The sequence below is a fragment of the Atractosteus spatula genome, chromosome 11, assembly GCF_055471065.1.
Source record: "Atractosteus spatula isolate fAtrSpa1 chromosome 11, fAtrSpa1.hap1, whole genome shotgun sequence".
NCBI lineage: Eukaryota > Metazoa > Chordata > Actinopteri > Semionotiformes > Lepisosteidae > Atractosteus > Atractosteus spatula.
This window is the reverse complement of record NC_142716.1, coordinates 35,787,292-35,798,055: the sequence shown is the minus strand read 5'-3', so window position 1 is coordinate 35,798,055 and position 10,764 is coordinate 35,787,292.

Genomic DNA, 10,764 nt, shown 5'->3' with positions numbered 1-10,764 from the left:
GTGACCTTATAGGAGTGTGGTGTGTGAAGGAGTCAGTAGCAGACATTGAGTAGGAAATGGGTTAGATTCCCACTGGTCACAATTCATTCTCCAAAATCTGATGCCTGCTGGTTGAAATAAGAAGTGTAACAGTAGGATCTAAACACAAACCTCAACTGCTAAAAGTTTCATAGCCTGGAAAATCACAAATTATGATTTTCTTGGTTAAACACCTCCACTGATTTAGAAAAAAAAAATCGACCCTGTCTCCTTAATGATATTTACATTGAATTGTCATCCTTATTGGTTCAAACAAACAGCTTTGCAAAGTGGGCTGAAAAAAGGTACTGTAAATTGGAAATAGCTGCACTTGTCCCCTCTGGTCTTAAAGCAGTGTTTTCCTTCTTGCCAGCCTCTGTAAACTGTCAAGTGGAGAAGCACCCAGCTCTTTGTTTCACAGTCTTGGCCAATAGGTTTCTGTTTTCTAATCAGCAGCTACAGCAGAATGGAACTCACTGAATCCCTTCATAGCCAGGAACATTCACTGAACGCCACACTCGCTGCATACAAATTACCCTGAGGCGATTCACACCCCAGTCATTCTTCGAGGTCATATTTATATTACACAGTTGTCACTAGTGCAAAGGAAAATAAAAGGCAAAGATCTATAAGCGTAAAAATATCTATTGCATATTTTCCTGCTAATTAACCAATTATAATCCTATTCTGTTTGCTCCTGCAGAGGAAATAGAAAAGGCTGCCATAGCAACAACAATGGCAGAACAAAAGTTGCATGAAGTGGTTGAGTATTCCAAGGTCATACACCTCCTACCCACCACAGGTTCAAATGGGAGAATTGGAACGGATGTTGGTCATATTCGTCAATCGATTGGCTGTCCTACAAATGCTTTTATTAAACCAGACATATTTTAATGGCTTCTGTGGGGACTCCACGGATTCAAATTACCGCCAAGGCCAGAGGAAAGATTTGGACAAATGAAATGCCTGTTGTGCTGCACTCTGCTGTCTTGAGTTATTATGACATGAAATTGAGAAAATTAGCTTTTAACAGGGATTATGAATGCCGAAGTCATGCTTATTAGAGGACAAGTAAGAGAAGAGATAGAGGGGGGAGAGCGAGCTCTGGTGAAATACATCTCTAGAATAATGTTGAGCACATCCTTGCCAAAGAATACACTTTCCGTGAGCTTCTCTCATCTCCGCAGATGGTGAATCAAACTGTTTTTCTACTGCACTGTAAAAAGTAAGAAACTGATGGCACTAATGAATTAATTTAGACAGAACTAAAGTCTAATACTTGAAGTGTGTCATACGGAGTGGATTATAACAAATAAGGTAATTAATTAGCAGTATGTTGTAAATATGAGTTGAACCTCTGATTGAAAAGCTGCATTTTAATCATGATGATGATAATAATGAAGAAGGAATAGGATCTTTGACATTAGGTACTATCTGTAAAAAATGTGTCAACTGCACTTTGAATACAGGTAGTATTGCTTGCCTGTAAACTCCTCCAGTACTGCTTCCTTTGAGAAAGACCCCCCATGCCAGGCACAAAATGTTTGTACATGTATATACAAACTTTTTATATATATATATTCATTCACCCCTGAAATGTAGCTCTCCCACCTGAGTGACACATGGCATTCATTGTGCTCCAACAACCTCACTACACAGCAGATCAGGTAGAGAAGGGAGACGTTGCTTCACTAGTGGAATAAAGAGGGAGCTTAAGAGAAGCCCAGAGACACCTGATTTAATGCTGCTACTCTTTTTAAACTGTGCCCTGGAACCTTTACTGCCAAGTAATTAGGACTTGGGATCAACATCTCATTTGAAGAAAGGCCCCTCTTACAACATTGTGTCCCAGGTCACCATTCTTGGGCACAGGTCTGTAAAATGTGGTTCAGAGAAAAGAGCACCACCTGCTGATCCAACAGCAACCCAATTTGTTTCAGAGATCTCCCATTCCTTTGCATAGAGAATATTAACCTCCATACATACTGTGGCAAATAGGATTTTTCTTTTGTTTCATCATTTATGTAACCCTTTCAATTCAGACATGCATAATAAGCCTTGGATAGATCAATAGTGTGGTAATATATGAAGATTATAACATGTGGTCACTCCTCAATCCCAATGTGTTTCCTGTTAGAAAGATGCAGTAGTATCAAGGAATATACTGTAGGACTGTTTAAACCATTGCCTGTAGGGGGGTGTGCTTGTGCAATGGTGCTTGGTGGGGGAAAACCATACTGTGGCTGAAACTGATCAATTTCTGGGTTGTCAAATGACATGATTTGCTCTACTGGGCAGCAGCAGCAGTCTGAGACAATTTACGAGCAGCCGAGCGTGAAGAAAGAAGATTCTCGTTCTAATCTCTGCTCTCAACAGAGCTGAGAAATGTTACAAGACGGAGTTCACAGAACCCCAGAAGAAACACGAGACTGGTCGAAGCCTCTTGCCCATCTTCCGCAGTCAGGAATCCGCTGAAGTGTGTCTGTCAACTCCTCCCTGTACTGGTGTCCACAATCTCCTAATACATCGATAATGTTCTGCATATTTTCTAGAATTCTGATTTGCAGAGTCACTTTTGTCAGTTTCTACGAAATTCAGTCTTTATATTTCCCAACCAGACCAGATTGTAAGGTTATTGAAAGAGATCTTACCTGACACAAATTGTTTGACAAATAGACAAATGATAGACAAATGAGGCAATAGTCATTACATTTAAAAGTAGAAACCAAATAGAAACTGCAGGAGTCTTCTTGGGACCAAAGATGAGCAAAGGTGAAAAGATTTTCTTAAGATCATCCATCTGTTCATTTTCTAACCGCTTCATCCAATGCAAGGTCATGAGGTTGCTGGAGACTTTCCTGGCAAGCAACAGGCACAAGGCAGACACCCCGGACATGACACTAGTTCATCGCAGGGCAAACACAGACACAAGCACATACACACCCCACTTTCCCTGAAGCCAATTAACCTACCAGTACGTCTTTGAACTGTGGGAAGAAACTGGAGCACCCAGAGGAAACCCACATGAACATGGGAAAAACATACATATTTCACGGAGATACCAGCCCAAGTACAGCCCTTAACCCAGGGCCCCTGCACTGTGAGGAAACTATGCTAACCACTGTGCTACCCTTATTAAGATCAAGACATTTTTTTTTTACCAGGAAGAGGTGGACAGGACTTATTTTTCAGGCTGTTTTCAGTTTTTTTTTAAACCTGAAATAACTTACAAATAACTTACCAGTTAAATAAGTGCTGCAGATTCATGACTACCATGATGGTTGTGGTTGTAGGCTGTGGGCATGGGAGAGCTGGCTGTCACAATTTGGCAGGCAAAATAATTGAACCGTGGGGCACGCATGTATGCAAAACGAGCCTGATGGCAGCTGCAGGCATAAAATAGCGCAGCATAACCAGGCAATATAAAACAAGCCCGGAACAGCTTGTCTTTGTTTCCCCTCTCCCCTTTAATATTGCAGAAAAACAAGCAAGATGAGTCACCTCCCCTCTCTTAGCATGAAGCATGGCTTCAGCCAGAGCTTTTGCCAGACAGGTCTGATTTTAATCACCATGTCCTTGACAGAAAGGAGGATGCACGTTGGCTGCTGAGCACCGTTAAACAGCTGTGACAAACCTCTTCTGCTTTAAAAGAAGGGGATCCATGATTTCAAATATTCAGTCTTTAGTAATGCTTTTTTCACAGATTAGTTCCTTTAGTCCCAAGCATTTGATATGATACCGTACTTGTAATGTGTGTGTTTGGAAACTGCAGCGTCAATGTCACCTCTTACCACAGAGCTGCAGTTAAGCAGTACATACAGTAAACAGTCAGGTACAGAACTGGTGGCCACATTCAGGTGATGGAGTCTGTTTTCTCATGTTCATGTTGAGAACATTCCCCATGGTGCCATTTGTATGTGTGAAATTTGAATGATCTACTGAGCACACTACTCGGAACACAGTTGAAGTAATATACTGTAGACCAATTTACTTCATAAGCACCTTGTTTTCTTGATATACAGTATATATGCGTTACAGGCCACATCTGGTTGTCTGTTTTATTTTGCTTGGGCAGTTCTGGTTTCTCCAAGGACTTCTGAGTAAATCCCAAAATTGTCTTTTGTCAAAAAATTGACTTTTTCAGTGCTTGCCCATATCCAGTAAAACAATTAAGCAGTAACCTTTACCCTAAGCCTAACCTGAATCTTGGAAAATGTGGCAACTATGGTCTTTGCCCAGAACTCTTGGAGAAGTTGGATTGGAAATTAAATTCTCCAGACTATTGTTTTTTTTAACGTTTGATATAGTGCCCCCCAAAAAAATATTGGGACCATGAAGTCTTAACTGGGATTTTCACTATGATCTCTAATAATGTTTCTAATATAAAATATGATTGTGTAGCTCTTATTTAATAAAGTATTCAGTTCCTAGGTCAGTTAAACAAACTGGTAAATTTTTTTCCTTTTGTTCAGTTCTTGGTTGTTGGGTAATTATGCTCATTTGAGAGATGTGAAAATGCTATCTCACTTTGACTTCAGTGTTTGAAGTCCAAGGTCAAAAGTAAAAAAGAAAACCAAAGAACTTTCTATTAAAGAACAACTTCTGAAGCAGTTTTAAAGCTGAAAGAAAAATGTTATCCCAAACATGACACAGAAATAGGGCGTACCAAAATCAACAGATACTCTCTTCTTGAGAGATGCTTCTTATTGATAATACTGAATGTTAGGCTACTGAATATTGGTTGATTTTTTTTGTTTAATGAATAATTACAATGTAAAATGTGTGTGTATTATCTGTCACATGAGGTAAGATTTATCTACTGTTAGGACTTGGTGTGGACTGGATGAAGGTCAGATATGTCTGAAATATGTAAAACCATAGATTCATAAGTCAGTGTACTTTCTTTTTCACATCACTGTATACTGACAAAAAAGAAATCACAGGTACACTTTCCAGTCCACCAAGATCAGGTCATCAAAGAAAACATCTGCAGCTGAAAAATAAATTGGCAGAGCTGTCAAGAAAAAAAGCTTAAATAACTGTCAGCGAATCCACCAACAACCTCCAATATCCAAGGGGGTTAAGGTATCAAAATCCACAGTTCACAGAAGACCGAGACAGGAGACACACAAAGACTACAACACAAAATGTTAACCCCTCACCAGTGCCAAGAACAGAAAAGTCAGAAAATATTTATTTTGGAAGAACAAAGATGAGCCAAGTTAGTTTTGGAAATGTTTTCTTATAGATGACACCAAAATAATAGAAAGTTTTAAGAGAGGGGGTAAGAAAGCAACTGCATTTTGGTCCAAAGAACACCAGCTCATCTGTGTGGCATGATGGAGATACTGGTCTGGTCATGTTTGCCCACCTCTGAAACTGATTCCCTTGTCTTATCGATGATGTAACTAATGTTGACATCACCAGAATTAATTCTGAAGTCTACAGATACATTTTGCCTGTTTAAGTAGAAGAAAATGCTTCTATACATATTGGCAGTGGTTCACCATGCAGCAAGACGATGACAATGAAAAGTGTAAAATTTAAGACCAGTCAAGTCAACCTCCAGAGTTATATCCAATCAAGTAATCATTTTGCGTGGTGAAGAAAAACTGAAGTCCAAACACCTCAAGCATAGGCATGAACTCAAAATGGCTGCAGTAAGGTCTTTGTCCCAGTACTTTGGGAGGTCAGTATATATACAGTATATAATGCACAAATATGCAGTACATGTACTGAAAGGGATTAAAAACTCAACAAATGAGTTTTTATATATGTATGACAGAAACGGAACTGATTTTCAAAGCTGATTTGGTTCAAATTTGTCCACAATGGAATCCCACCTTCTGTTTTCACTGAAAAGTGTCTTATGTATGCTATTTTTTGTGGCATTGCCTCTGTGCTTGCTGCTACAGATTTCAGAATTCCTGACAAGCAAACACAGGGATATTGAATATTTGACTATTTTAATAGTTTTTAATAGCTATTTTAATAGCCTTTATTTCACAGTCACATCAGAGTTGATAAAACATTTGTCAGGATTTCCAAGGGAATTAATGCATAAGTGAAATGAGCAGCAATCAATAAAGTAAAAATGTTAATGTTAGCAGTAACTAGATAGATATCAGAATTTGACTAAGGATTATATTTTGAAAGCCATTTCTTCCTCCTTCGCTGATGGGCCATCATTTTAAATCTTAAGAATGATCTCCCCTTAAAACCATGGGAAGTGTAGATTAGAATAAAACAGAATTCAAACAATGCTCCATGACTCCCTTTAACATGAACAAATAGAATTTGCTTGAATATTACAGGGTATCTTGCATTTCAAGGAATCACAAACTTCTTGTGCACTTGGGAATACTAGACTCTTCCATAATATGGTTTTGGCAGTTTAATCTGAGAAAGACCACTTGTGCCACACCAGTTTATAATAATATGCCTTTGAAGGGGGTACATCGCGGCTATCAGGGAGATTAAAACCTTGATATGTAAGCTGCTTTACTGGTGAATGAAAAAGAGCAGGGCTGAAAAGAACCTAAGGAGAAACAAAACGCCAAATGTCCAGGAAATTAGATGCTTACAACTACTGTAAATGTCAGGAATATTAAGAACAAAATGCAAGTTAGAAAAATGCCAGAGATAACAGCTACTATATTATCTTATGTGATTATGATGTAACTGGAATAACAGAAATGTGGCTTAAGGAGCGATGGTGATGAATATACAGCAGAAATAGCAGATAGTGTTTAGAGAGAGAGACAAAATAGAAGAAGTGGAGGTGTAGCACTGTACAGCACAAATAGCATAGATTAGATACAGGAACTTAATCTAGATGAATCAAAGATTTTAGAATCTGTATGTATCAGTTATGAATATTCCAAAGCATATTGTTAGAAGTGTACTATGGGTCACTGAAGTATTCAGATGAATTGCAATTCAACACTGTATAATGAAACAAAGAATGTGTGTAGAGGAAGAAGTGGAATCTCATGGGAGATTTTAATTCTGCTCACATAGATTGGATATCAGCTGCTGAAACAGAAAAGCTAGTGATTTCTTACTTCATCAGATGACCTCATAGAGATAATGCCCGCAGTGATCAAACCTTTTTTAAACAGGAGTAAGAGTAAGGAAAAGTACGACTAGAATATTGTATGCCTTCAAATTGATTTTAAAACTGTACAAGTACACAAAAAAGATTCATAATTTCAGGTAAACAGATTATAAAGGAATGAGATGTTAAGAGAAGCATTTTGATATAATATAGATATAGCACCAGCATCGAATGAATGGCAAGAATTTAAAGATATTCTGTTTAAAGCACACAACAGAATCACACCGCAAAAAAGTCAAATTAAAGTCTAGAAAGCAGTAGTCCATACACTTCACTAAATCAAGAAAAATCAAAGCAGAAAGAAAGCACTTATAAAATGATTAAAAATGAAAAGGATTCAGTTAAAGAAACAGTTTAATGAACTGCAAGTACAGGTTAGAAAAATAACTTTTAGAATGTTAAAAAAAGACTTGTACAGAATAGAGTCCAGTTTTAATAAGAAGCATTTTTTTTGGCTTGTTGAAGATGGTGTTTTTGTGCATTTGGTTTACAGTGGCAGAATTTTGTTTCGCAGGTCTGTAGGAATTATAACTCAGGAAGCTACTGATTGTAAATAGTTGACTGTAGTGTAACCGTTGTGCCTATTGGATAATTGTGTTATTTATTGTTAACGTATTTGTGTGTCCTGTCAATGAGGCCGATAAAGACTTCAGCAGAGCTGTGCTGGAGAACAGAAGAAGTCCCCTGCCATGTAAGACTCGATTACTTCTTTCCTATTATTTTGTAACAATTAACAAGAGTGGTGGCAGCACTGCCTCTCCTGCGACCACCCCTCGTACTCAGAGCTCAGGGGGTAAATGTGGCAGTTAAATACTGTACATGTACAGCATGCTTGTGCCACAGCTAGAACTTTATTTCAAAACGCATCTGAGTGTGGGATGTCACTGAACAACCTCAGCAAATACATTTCCCTGGAGCCTCCCTCCTGCTGGATTGCTGGCCATGTCCTTTTCTTGTAGCTGAAATTCAGTCATTTTGAAGCCGTTCTTCTTCCCACAGCTAATAAATGAATACTGGATTTTGAAAGCTAAACAAATGTCTTGCACAAATGTAATGGATATACTGTATACCCATATTCTGAATTAAAGGAGTCAACATGATTGTTAGGAGTCTAGCAGTTTATTCATAATGGTACACCCCATCAACAGTGTTTCTTCAAAAAATTATTATGCAGTTATACTGATTCATGAACTGCTGGGCACAAACACCATCATCTGTAGCTAGAGTTCAGTGATTGGCTGCTAGTTACCATGACCACTCAGAAAGCCAGGTGTAGTGGCCAGAACACAGAATTGTCTCCTTATGGGAAACCCCAAGAACAGGAGAGCATACCAAGGTACCAAGGGCAATTAGTAAAGTAAGCACAGCAAGAAATAACTAGACTTGAGTTCGGCTGCAGGACACTATTAAAAAGAGTCCACTAGCAGTAGCCCGTATTTCCTAGAGAGACTAGAAAATGAATGATATATTACACTCTGCTGCTATGATGTATCTGATAAAACCTTTCCTCTCTTTTGAAAGATACAGCACAAGGAGAATCAAAAAGCCATTCAGAGACAAGTCAGTATCAGAACCTGGGCATGAACTGGGGAACTTTCTGATAACTAGTGGACACCTTTACATGCTTTACAATGGTCTTCAATTGGACCAATAGATGGTGCACTTTCCCCTGGGCTGCAAGCCATAGCAAATTGCTTTCTCCTCTGTGCTAGGTCGTGCCCTCTTTCACGGAACACGACGAAACAACAGCTTGACAGCTGTGTGGATATTAAACATCCAATCCAAATAAAGGTATTTGGGAAGAGCAGATGTTATTGTGTGTCCTGGTCTAACACTGGAGTCCTGGAGTTACCCATTTGTGCTCACATGTTCTGCCCTGATGTCCCTTATTCTTTCAGGAGATTGTAAAGGATAATGGAACACAAGGACTTCACAGGTGCCAACTATGGAGTGATTTACAAAATCAAAGTTTAAATCAAAAGTGCCCACTAGTTTTACATAAAATAAGGCTGCAAAGAAGAAATGGTCTCAGAAGAGATTCAGCAGCTGCCTGGGCTACAAGATGTCCAGGCAGAAATGTTGCAGAAGGCTGAAAACTCAGATTACCAAAATATTCAGGTATCTCAACGGCATCAAGGGGCTTTGGGATTAACTACTCAAGGAAACTTGAATGTTTAAACAGCACATTTCTCAACATACTAATTCAGCAGGAATTCTTAATCAGGGCATGTAAGGATGACTAAGTGATCAAAAAGCTTGAAGTTGTCATTGGGTGAGTATGGTTTAACTATTGCACTCCATCAACTAGTGAATGATGGATGCTAAGTGATTTTATAAGTTTTGGAGATAAAACTGCACCAAGTCAAGTGAGTTTTGTGCTTTCATACATACTGTATGACTATCTGACTAATATATACTGTATATATCACTCCTGTGATACTTTTCAGTGTTAAGGCTATTCAGATCTTTACCTTGTATGTTAATGAACAAAGTTTCAAAAGACTATATCAATCTATGGTGTTAGGATGAATATTCATGCTTTCCATGTTGTAAATTTAGATTAAAAAAATAACAGGACTGAGAGACTCTAGAGCAAATCTGTTGCTATGCAACAGCCCCCTGGAAAATCAATCAAGTTTGCAATAGCTTGACTTGCTGTATCTGTTAGGGATGGAAGCTCAAATATCTTAAGTAGTGGTAATGGGTGTTTTGCTGTCAGGGAAGATTAAGTAGAAAACAGGATCATTTTCTTGACTTTTGATTGATGATTCAAGTCCCGCAGGAAAATAAAGTGAGGAGGACATACTGTGCCAACAGGCAAGAGTCTGTTATGGGAGAAGAGCAAAGATCATTGTCCAAAAGCTACTTTACCCTGGTCTTGTCACAGATCCTAGCATTGTACAGGAACAGATCAAAAGAAATCTGTAGCATCTATTTTGATTGTCAAGGCCCAACTGTTGTCCCCATCCCGTTTTGTGGGAGCAAACCTGGGCTAGGACACCATTACCTTCCATGTAAAAAGGTTGGATCACACTGTGATCAACAGAAAAGTACTGTAATTATGCAGAAGATATAAACTCTTGAATTTTGTAGGAGCTCTGGTTCCTAAACAGTTTTGACATTTCTAATAGCATAATGTAAAAATCTGCTCCCGCAGCCACTGTGAGGCATTATGGCTAAGTCTCTCAGCAAAGAGACCTTCATCCTGTGAGAGAACAGACTATCATTAGCCATTTAATAATATTAATGTGTGCACATTTAAGCAATGCTTCAAACCATCTGTGTAAATTGACATTGGCACAGCTGGAAAGCATTTGGAAATCAAAATTAAATTGATTTTTGCCCCCACTCACGCGTTTACAGGTGATCACAGCAGATAAATGTTCGGCAGTAGCTTTCAGTCTGAATAGGTGTCTCACTGAGGCCGTTTTCAGTCATCCTCAATGTATGCAACAGTACAAAAGACGTCCACTCACAAATCAGAAACAGAGAAGATCACAATACCAGATCCAATGCTTAAAATTATCTACAAAACAGCACTATGTTATGTAATGTTTTAACAAATCTTGAGAACATTAGTTCATGGACTTGTGTGCCTTACGTCTATACCACAAACAGGGAAAACAGAC